Below are 10945 nucleotides of genomic sequence, written 5' to 3'. Positions count from 1 at the left end.
TATTTTCTCATTCACTTGGTTCCATTGCTCCCTTTGGCTACTTTGAAATTGGTTGACATCTTCCCTCAATTGATGCAGATCTCCCTTCATTTAGTGCACGTCTCCTTGCAGCTGCTCCAAGTTCATTCCTTCAGGAAATTGTTGGTATTGTTGGTATGGTGGTGGTTGAAGTGCCAGAAGTTTTGGTTGCTCCTCTGCCTCTGATGAGCGGATAATTTATACGCTTTTTGGCAATATTTTTAGATAGTTTTTAGTAGGATCTAGCTACTTTTAGGGATGTTTTTATTGGTTTTTATGCAAAATTCACATTTCTGGTCTTTACTATGAGTTTGTGAGCTTTTCTATGATTTCAGGTATTTTCTGGCTGAAATTAAGGGACCTGAGCAAAAATCTGATAGGAGGTTGACAAAGGACTGCTGATGCTGTTGGATTCTGACCTCCCTGCACTCAAAATGGATTTTCTGAAGCTACAGAACTTCAAATGGTGCACTCTCAACAGCGTTGGAAAGTAGACATTCATAGCTTTCTAGAAATATATAATAGTCTATACTTTGTTCGAGTTTAGATGACACAAACTGGCGTTCAACGCCAGTTCCATGCTGCATTATGGAGTAAAATGCCAGAAACACGTCACAAACCAGAGTTAAATGCCAAAAACATGTTACAACTTGGCGTTTAACTCCAAGAGAAGCCTTTGCACGTGTAAAGCTCAAGCTCAGCCCAAGCACACACCAAGTGGGCCCCGGAAGTGGATTTCTACATCAATTACTTATTTCTGTAAACCCTAGTGACTAGTTTAGTATAAATAGGACTTTTTACTATTGTATTTTAACCTTTGGTCTCAGTCTTAATCTATTATTCATCTAAGGAGACTATTGATCACGTTTGGGGGCTGGCCATTCGGCCATGCCTGGACCATCACTTATGTATTTTCAACGGTGGAGTTTCTACACACCATAGATTAAGGTGTGGAGCTCTGCTGTACCTCGAGAATTAATGCAATTATTATTGTTCTTCTATTCAATTCAAGCTTATTCTTGTTCTAAGATATCACTCGTACTTCAACCTGATGGATGTGATGATCCGTGACACTCATCATCATCCGTCCTTATGAACGCGTGCCTGACAACCACTTCCGTTCTACCTGCGAAAGCTAGAGTGAATATCTCTTGGATTCCTTAATCAGAATCCTCATGGTATAAGCTAGAATCCATTGGCGGCCATTCTTGAGAATCCGGAAAGTCTAAACCTTGTCTGTGGTATTCCGAGTAGGATTCAGGGATTGAATGACTGTGACGAGCTTCAAACTCGCAATTGTTGGGCGTAGTGACAGACGCAAAAGAATCAATGGATTCTATTCCGACATGATCGAGAACCGACAGATGATTACCCGTGCTGTGACAGAGCATTTGGACCATTTTCACTGAGAGGATGGGAAGTAGCCATTGACAATGGTGGTGCCTGATGAGCGGATAATTTGTACGCTTTTTGGCATTGTTTTTAGTATGTTTTTAGTAGTTTTAGTTGAGTTCTTAGTATATTTTTATTAGTTTTTAGTTAAAATTTACTTTTCTGTACTTTACTATGAGTTTGTGTGTTTTTCTGTGATTTCAGGTATTTTCTGGCTGAAATTGAGGGACCTGAGCAAAAATCTGATTCAGAGACTGAAAAGGACTGCAGATGCTGTTAGATTCTGACCTCCCTGCACTCGAAGTGGATTTTCTGGAGCTACAGAAGCCCAATTGGAGCGCTCTCAACAGCGTTGAAAAGTAGACATCCTGGGCTTTCCAGCAATATATGATAGTCCATACTTTGCCCAAGATTTGATGGCCCAAACCGGCGTTCAAAGTTACCTTCAGATTTCCCAGCGTTAAACGCCGGAACTGGCACCTAAATGGGAGTTAAACGCCCAAACTGGCATAAAAGCTGGCGTTTAACTCCAAGAAGAGTCTCTACACGAAAATGCTTCATTGCACAGCCCAAGCACACACCAAGTGGGCCCGGAAGTGGATTTTTATGTCATTTACTCATCTCTGTAAACCTTAGGCTACTAGTTCTCTATAAGTAGGACCTTTTACTATTGTATTTAGATATCTTGGTAGCTATCTTTGTTCTTATGCTATCTTAGATCATTGGGAGGCTGGCCTCATGGCCATGCCTAGACCTTGTTCTTATGTATTTTCAACGGTGGAGTTTCTACACACCATAGATTAAGGTGTGGAGCTCTGCTGTACCTCGAGTATTAATGCAATTACTACCGTTCTTCTATTCAATTCCGCTTGTTCTTTGTCCAAGATATCACTTGTTCTTCAACTTGATGAATGTGATGATCCATGACACTCATCATCATTCTCACCTATGAACGTGTGACTGACAACCACCTCCATTCTACCTTAGATTGGGTGAATATCTCTTGGATTTCTGATACATGATGCATGGTTGATCGCCTGACAACCGAGTGCTCGCCTGACAAATGAGCCAGCCATTCCGTGAGATCAGAGTCTTCGTGGTATAGGCAAGAACTGATGGCGGCATTCAAGAGAATCCGGAAGGTCTAACCTTGTCTGTGGTATTCTGAGTAGGATTCAATGATTGAATGACTGTGACGTGCTTCAAACTCCTAGCAGGCGGGGCGTTAGTGATAGACGCAAAATAATCAATGGATTCTATTCCGGCCTGACCGAGAACCGACAGATGGATAGCCGTGCCGTGACAGGGTGCGTTGAACATTTCCACTGAGAGGATGGGAGGTAGCCACTGACAACGGTGAAACCCTTGCATAAGCTTGCCATGGAAAGGAGTAAGAAGGATTGGATGAAGACAGTAGGAAAGCAGAGAGACGGAAGGGAGAGCATCTTCATACGCTTATCTGAAGCTCTCACCAATGATATACATAAGTATCTCTATCTTTATCTTTATGTTTTATTCATTCATCATCTATACCCATTTGAGTCTGCCTGACTAAGATTTACAAGGTGACCATAGCTTGCTTCATACCAACAATCTTCGTGGGATCGACCCTTACTCGCGTAAGGTTTATTACTTGGACGACCCAGTGCACTTGCTGGTTAGTTGTGCGAAGTTGTGTTTATGCCATGGTATTGAGCACCAAGTCTTTGGAGCCATTACTAAGGATTATTTGAGTTGTAGTGATCACAATTTCGTGCACCAAGTTTTTGGCGCCGTTGCCGGGGATTGTTTTGTGTATGGACAACTGACGGTTCATCTTGTTGCTTAGATTAGGTATTTTTCTTCAGAGTTCTTAAGAATGAATTCTAGTATTTCATGATGATCTGCTGAAATCTGGCTGGCTGAGAAGCCATGTCTAATCTTATTAGACCGAGGTTTCAACTGATCATCACAAGAGCTTATTGATCTCTATCAATCTTGCTATTGGAGCAATGATCTGCTAAGGCTTGGCTGGCCATTGGCCATGTCTAGTATTTTGGACCGAAGCTTTCTTTGAAAGCTTGGCTGGCTGTGAAGCCATGTCTAATTCCTGGACCGGAGTCTTAGACTAGCATTGCAATGATTCCTGGAATTCAAATTAAGAATTCTGAAACCTTCATTTTCTATTTCCATATAATTTTCGAAAAAGCACAAAAAAATTTCAAAATCATAAAAAACCAAAAATATTTTATGTTTCTTGTTTGAGTCTAGTGTCTAATTTTAAGTTTGGTGTCTTGCATGCATTGTTTATTTGATCTTGGTTCTATTTTCAAGTCAATAGTACAGGGAACTGAAGATTCAGAACATGCAGCAGAGGAATTACACAGAAAAAGATGGGCGTTCAAAATGCCCAGTGAAGAAGGACAGACTGGCGTTTAAACGCCAGCCAGGGTACCTGGTTGGGCGTTTAACGCCCAAAAAGGTAGTGCATTGGGCGTTAAACGCCAGAATGTGCACCATTCTGGGTGTTTAACGCCAGGATGGCACAAGAGGGAAGATTCTGTTTTTAATTCAGATTTTTCAAGTTTTCAAAGTTTTTCAAAATCAAATCCTTTTCAAATCATATCTTTTCAATCAAATGTTTTCAAAATCAATTTCTTTCCTTTTTCAAAGATACTTGCTAACAATTAATGATTTGATTGAACATTTCAAGTATGTTGCCTTTTCTGTTGAGAAAGGTTTAATGTTTGAATCATATCTTTTCTTGTTAGGCAAGTCATTAATTTTTAAAATCAAATCCTTTTAAAATTTTTTTCAAATCATATCTTCTCAATCATATCTTTTTAATCACATCTCTTTCAAAACAGTTTTCAATCATATCTTTTTTATTTCTAATTTTAAAATCTTTTTCAAAAATTACTTGATTTCTTTCTCACTCTTGATTTTCGAAAATCAAATTAAAGTTTTTCAAAATGTTTTTAAAATCTTTTTAATTAATTTTCGAAAATTCTCTTCCCCTCTTCTCACATCCTTCTATTTATGGAGTACCACTCCTTCTCAATGCACAATTCGAACTCTATCTGATTAAGTTCGAATTCTTCTACCTCTCTCTTCTATTTTTCTGTTCTTCTGACACCTCAAGGAATCTCTATACTGTGACATAGAGGATTCCATATTTTCTTGTTCTCTTCTCTTTCATATGAGCAGGAGCAAAGACAAAGGCATTCTTGTTGAAGCTGACCCTGAACCTGAAAGGACCTTGAAGCGAAAGCTAAGAGAAGCTAAGGCACAACTCTCTGTAGAGGACCTAACAGAAATCTTCAAAGAAGAAGAACCCATGGCAGCCGAAAACAACAACAATGCAAACAATGCAAGGAAGGTGCTGGGTGACTTTACTGCACCTACTCCCGACTTCTATGGGAGAAGCATCTCTATCCCTGCCATTGGAGCAAACAACTTTGAGCTTAAGCCTCAATTAGTTTCTCTAATGCAACAGAATTGCAAGTTCCATGGACTTCCATTGGAAGATCCTCATCAGTTTTTAGCTGAATTCTTGCAAATCTGTGACACTGTCAAGACTAATGGGGTTGACCCTGAGGTCTACAGACTTATGCTATTCCCTTTTGCTGTAAGAGACAGAGCTAGGATATGGTTGGACTCACAACCTAAAGAAAGCCTGGACTCATGGGAAAAGCTAGTCAATGCCTTCTTGGCAAAGTTCTTTCCACCTCAGAAATTGAGTAAGCTTAGAGTGGAAGTCCAAACCTTCAGACAGAAGGATGGAGAATCCCTCTATGAAGCTTGGGAAAGATACAAACAATTGATCAGAAAATGTCCTTCTGACATGCTTTCTGAATGGAGCATCATAGGTATTTTCTATGATGGTCTCTCTGAACTATCCAAGATGTCTTTGGATAGCTCTGCTAGAGGATCTCTTCATCTGAAGAAGACGCCTACAGAAGCTCAAGAGCTAATTGAAATGGTTGCAAATAACCAATTCATGTACACTTCTGAAAGGAATCCTGTGAACAATGGGACAAATCAGAAGAAAGGAGTTCTTGAGATTGATACTCTGAATGCCATTCTGGCTCAAAATAAAATATTGACTCAACAAGTCAATTTGATTTCTCAAAGTCTGTCTGGAATGCAAAATGCACCTGGCAGTACTAAGGATGCTTCATCTGAAGAAGAAGCTTATGATCCTGAGAACCCTTCAATGGAAGAGGTGAATTACCTAGGAGAACCCTATGGAAACACCTATAATTCTTCATGGAGAAATCATCCAAATTTCTCATGAAAGAATCAAGAGAGACCTCAACAAGGTTTCAACAACAATAATGGTGGATGAAACAGGTTTAGCAATAGCAAGCCTTTTCCATCATCTTCTCAGCAACAGACAGAGAATTCTAAGCAGAACCCCTCTGACTTAGCAACCATGGTCTCTGATCTAATTAAAACCACTCAAAGTTTCATGACTAAAACAAGGTCCTCCATTAGGAATTTGGAGGCACAAGTGGGACAGCTGAGCAAGAAAGTTACTGAACTCCCTCCAAGTACTCTTCCAAGCAATACAGAAGAAAATCCAAAAGGAGAGTGCAAGGCCATCAACATGGCCGAATTTGGAGAGGAAGGAGAGGAAGTGAACGCCACTGAGGAAGACCTCAATGGGCGTGCACTGACCTCCACTGAGTTCCCAAATGAGGAACCATGGGAATCTGAGGCTCAAAATGAGACCATAGAGATTCCATTGGACTTACTTCTGCCCTTCATGAGCTCTGATGAGTATTCTTCCTCTGAAGAGGATGAGTATGTCACTGAAGAGCAAGTTGCCAAATACCTTGAAGCAATCATGAAGCTAAATGACAAGTTATTTGGAAATGAGATTTGGGAGGATGAACCCCCTTTGCTCACCAAAGAACTGGATGACTTGTCTAGGCAGAAATTACCTCAAAAGAGACAAGACCCTGGGAAGTTTTCAATACCTTGTACCATAGGCACCATGACCTTCAAGAAGGCTCTGTGTGACTTAGGGTCAAGTGTAAACCTCATACCTCTCTCTGTAATGGAGAAGCTAGGGATCTTTGAGGTGCAAGCTGCAAGAATCTCACTAGAGATGGCAGACAACTCAAGAAAACAAGCTCATGGACTTGTAGAGGATGTTTTGGTGAAGACTGAAAACCATTACATCCCTGCTGATTTCATAGTCCTAGAGACTGGGAAGGGCATGGATGAAACCATCATCCTTGGCAGACCCTTCCTAGCCACAGCAAAGGCTGTGATTGATGTTGATAGAGGTGAACTGATCATTCAAGTGAATGAAGAATCCTTTGTGTTTAAGGGTCAAGGATATCCCTCTGTCACCATGGAGAGGAAGCATGAAGAGCTTCTCTCAAATCAGAGTCAAACAGAGCCCCCACAGTCAAACTCTAAGTTTGGTGTTGGGAGGCCACAACCAAACTCTAAGTTTGGTGTTGAACCCCCACATTCAAACTCTAAGTTTGGTGTTGGGAGGTTCCAACATTGCTCTGATCATTTGTGAGGCTCCATGAGAGCCCTCTGTCAAGCTACTGACATTAAAGAAGCGCTTATTGGGAGGCAACCCAATGTTATATTTTATTTATTTTCTTTTGTTATTTTATGTTTTTTGTAGGTTGATGATCATGAGAAGTCACAAAATCCATTGAAAAAGCAAAAACAAAATGAAAAACAGGAAGAAAAATAGCACACCCTGGAGGAAGAACTTACTGGCGTTTAAACGCCAGTAAGGCTAGCAGGTGGGCGTTTAACGCCCAGTCTGGCACCATTCTGGGCGTTTAACGCCAGAAAGGGGCACCAGACTGGCGTTAAACGCTAGAAAAGGGCAAGAACCTGGCGTTAAACGCCAAAAATGGGCACCAGCCCGGCGTTTAACGCCAGAATTGGCTCAAAATGTGATTTTGTATGCCATTTGGTGCAGGGATGACTTTTCCTTGACACCTCAGGATCTGTGGACCCCACAGGATCCCCACCAACCCCACCACTCTCTCTCTTCTTCACCCATTCACCAATCACCTCAACACCTCTTCCCCAAAAACCCTTCACCTATCAAATCCCATCTTTCTCTTCACCACTCACATCCATCCTTCATAAAACCCCACCTACCTCACCCTTCAAATTCAAACCACTTTCCCTCCCAAACCCTCCCATACATGACCGAACCATGAGCCCCCCTCCCCTATATATACCCTTCTTCACCCCTTCATTTTCACACAACCTAAACACCACTTCTCCCTCTCTTTGGCCGAACACAAAGCCATTCTCTTCTTCCTCATTTCTTCTTCTTCTACTCTCTTCTTTCTTCTTTTGCTCGAGGACGAGCAAACCTTTTAAGTTTGGTGTGGTAAAAGCATTGCTTTTTGTTTTTCCACAACCATTTTTGGCATCCAAGGCCGGAGAAACCTCTAGAAAGAGGAAAGGGAAGGCAAAAGCTTCCACCTCCGAGTCATGGGAGATGGAGAGATTCATCTCAAGGGTGCATCAAGACCACTTCTATGAAGTTGTGGCCTTGAAGAAGGTGATCCCCGAGGTCCCTTTTTCACTCAAAAAGAGTGAATATCCGGAGATCCGACATGAGATCCGAAGAAGAGGTTGGGAAGTTCTTACCAACCCCATTCAACAAGTCAGAATCTTAATGGTTCAAGAGTTCTATGCCAATGCATGGATCACCAAGAACCATGATCAAAGTGTGAACCCGGATCCAAAGAATTGGCTTACTATGGTTCGGGGGAAATACTTGGATTTTAGTCCGGAAAATGTAAGGTTAGCATTCAACTTGCCCATGATGCAAGGAGATGGACATCCTTACACTAGAAGGGTCAACTTTGATCAAAGGTTGGACCAAGTCTTCACTGACATTTGTGAAGAGGGCGCCCAATGGAAGAGAGATTCAAGAGGGAAGCAGGTTCAATTGAGAAGGCATGACCTCAAACCCGTGGCTAGAGGATGGTTGGAGTTTATCCAACGCTCAATCATTCCCACTAGAAACCGGTCCGAAGTTACTCTAGACCGGGCCATAATGATTCATAGCATCATGATTGGAGAAGAAGTGGAAGTTCATGAGGTTATAGCCCAAGAACTCTGTAAGGTGGCGGACAAGTCCTCTATCTTAGCAAGGTTAGCCTTTCCTCATCTCATTTGTCACCTCTGTTATTCAGTTGGAGTTGACATAGAGGGAGACATCCCCATTGATGAGGACAAGCCCATCACTAAGAAAAGGATGGAACAAACAAGAGACCCCTCTCATCATGAAATCCCTGAGATGCCTCAAGGGATGCACTTTCCTCCACAAGACTATTGGGAGCAACTGAACGCCTCCCTAGGAGAATTGAGTTCCAACATGGGACAACTAAGGGTGGAGCACCAAGAACATTCCATCCTCCTCCATGAAATTAGAGAAGATCAAAGAATCATGAGAGAGGAGCAACAAAGACAAGGAAGAGATATTGAGGAGCTCAAGCACTCCATAAGACCTTTAAGAGGAAGAACAAGCCGCCATCACTAAGGTGGACCCGTTCTTTAATCTCCTTGTTCTTTATTTTCTTATTTTTCAAAAATTTATGCTTTATGTTTGTCCATGTTTGTGTCTTATGATCATTAGTGTCTTAGTGTCTATGCCTTAAAGTTATGAATGTCCTATGAATCCATCACCTTTCTTAAATAAACAATGTTCTTAATTGAAAAGGAGAAGAATTGCATGAATTTTGAATTTTATAACAGTTTAATTATTTTGATGTGGTGGCAACACTTTTATTTTCTGAATGTATGCTTAAACAGTGCATATGTCTTTTGAATTTGTGGTTCATGAATGTTGGCTCTTGAAAGAATGATGAAAAAGGAGACATGTTACTGAGGATCTGAAAAATCATAAAAATGATTCTTGAAGCAAGAAAAAGCAGTGAATACAAAAAAAAAGAGGCGAAAAAAAAAACAAAAAAGAAAGAGAAAAAGAAAGAAAAAGAAAGAAATAAAGTTGTGATCCAAGGCAAAAAGAGTGTGCTTAAGAACCCTGGACACCTCTAATTGGGGACTCTAGCAAAGCTGAGTCACAATCTGAAAAGGTTCACCCAATTATGTGTCTGTGGCATGTATGTATCCGGTGGTAATACTGGAAGACAGAGTGCTTTGGGCCACGGCCAAGACTCATAAAGTAGCTGTGTTCAAGAATCATCATACTTAACTAGGAGAATCAATAGCACTATCTGGATTCTGAGTTCTTAAAGAAGCCAATCATTCTGAATTTCAAAGGATAGAGTGAGATGCCAAAACTGTTCACAGGCAAAAAGCTAAAAGCCCCGCTCATCTAATTAATTCTGATCTTCATAGATGTTTTTGGAGTTCATTGCATATTCTCTTCTTTTTATCTTATTTGATTTTCAGTTGCTTGAGGACAAGCAACAATTTAAGTTTGGTGTTGTGATGAGCGGATAATTTGTACGCTTTTTGGCATTGTTTCTAGTATGTTTTTAGTAGTTTTAGTTGAGTTCTTAGTATATTTTTATTAGTTTTTAGTTAAAATTCACTTTTCTGGACTTTACTATGAGTTTGTGTGTTTTTCTGTGATTTCAGGTATTTTCTGGCTGAAATTGAGGGACCTGAGCAAAAATCTGATTCAGAGACTGAAAAGGACTGCAGATGCTGTTGGATTCTGACCTCCCTGCACTCGAAGTGGATTTTCTGGAGCTACAGAAGCCCAATTGGCGCGCTCTCAACGGCGTTGGAAAATAGACATCCTGGGCTTTCCAGCAACATATGATAGTCCATACTCTGCCCATGATTTGATGGCCCAAACCGGCGTTCAAAGTCACCTTCAGATTTCCCAGCGTTAAACGCCGGAACTGGCACCTAAATGGGAGTTAAACGCCCAAACTGGCATAAAAGCTGGCGTTTAACTCCAAGAAGAGTCTCTACACGAAAATGCTTCATTGCTCAGCCCAAGCACACACCAAGTGGGCCCGGAAGTGGATTTTTATGTCATTTACTCATCTCTGTAAACCTTAGGCTACTAGTTCTCTATAAGTAGGACCTTTTACTATTGTATTTAGATATCTTGGTAGCTATCTTTGTTCTTATGCTATCTTAGATCATTGGGAGGCTGGCCTCACGGCCATGCCTAGACCTTGTTCTTATGTATTTTCAACGGTGGAGTTTCTACACACCATAGATTAAGGTGTGGAGCTCTGCTGTACCTCGAGTATTAATGCAATTACTACCGTTCTTCTATTCAATTCCGCTTGTTCTTTGTCCAAGATATCACTTGTTCTTCAACTTGATGAATGTGATGATCCGTGACACTCATCATCATTCTCACCTATGAACGTGTGACTGACAACCACCTCCGTTCTACCTTAGATTGGGTGAATATCTCTTGGATTTCTGATACATGATGCATGGTTGATCGCCTGACAACTGAGTGCTCGCCTGACAAACGAGCCAGCCATTCCGTGAGATCAGAGTCTTCGTGGTATAGGCAAGAACTGATGGCGGCATTCAAGAGAATCCGGAAGGTCTAACCTTGTCT

General features: G+C 41.1%; 1 non-coding gene across 1 annotated transcript; it reads right to left on the bottom strand.

Annotated features, from left to right (window-relative positions):
- Positions 1–5131: 5131 nt before the first annotated feature.
- Positions 5132–5239, bottom strand: LOC130984863 (small nucleolar RNA R71). Its single transcript, XR_009088769.1, has one exon. It is a non-coding gene; the product is annotated as a small nucleolar RNA R71 (small nucleolar RNA).
- Between the last annotated feature and the right edge of the window lie 5706 nt (positions 5240–10945).

The sequence above is a fragment of the Arachis stenosperma genome, chromosome 5, assembly GCF_014773155.1.
Source record: "Arachis stenosperma cultivar V10309 chromosome 5, arast.V10309.gnm1.PFL2, whole genome shotgun sequence".
Lineage (NCBI taxonomy): Eukaryota > Viridiplantae > Streptophyta > Magnoliopsida > Fabales > Fabaceae > Arachis > Arachis stenosperma.
Note: the sequence above shows the minus strand (reverse complement) of the source record. Positions and strands in the feature narration are given on the sequence as shown.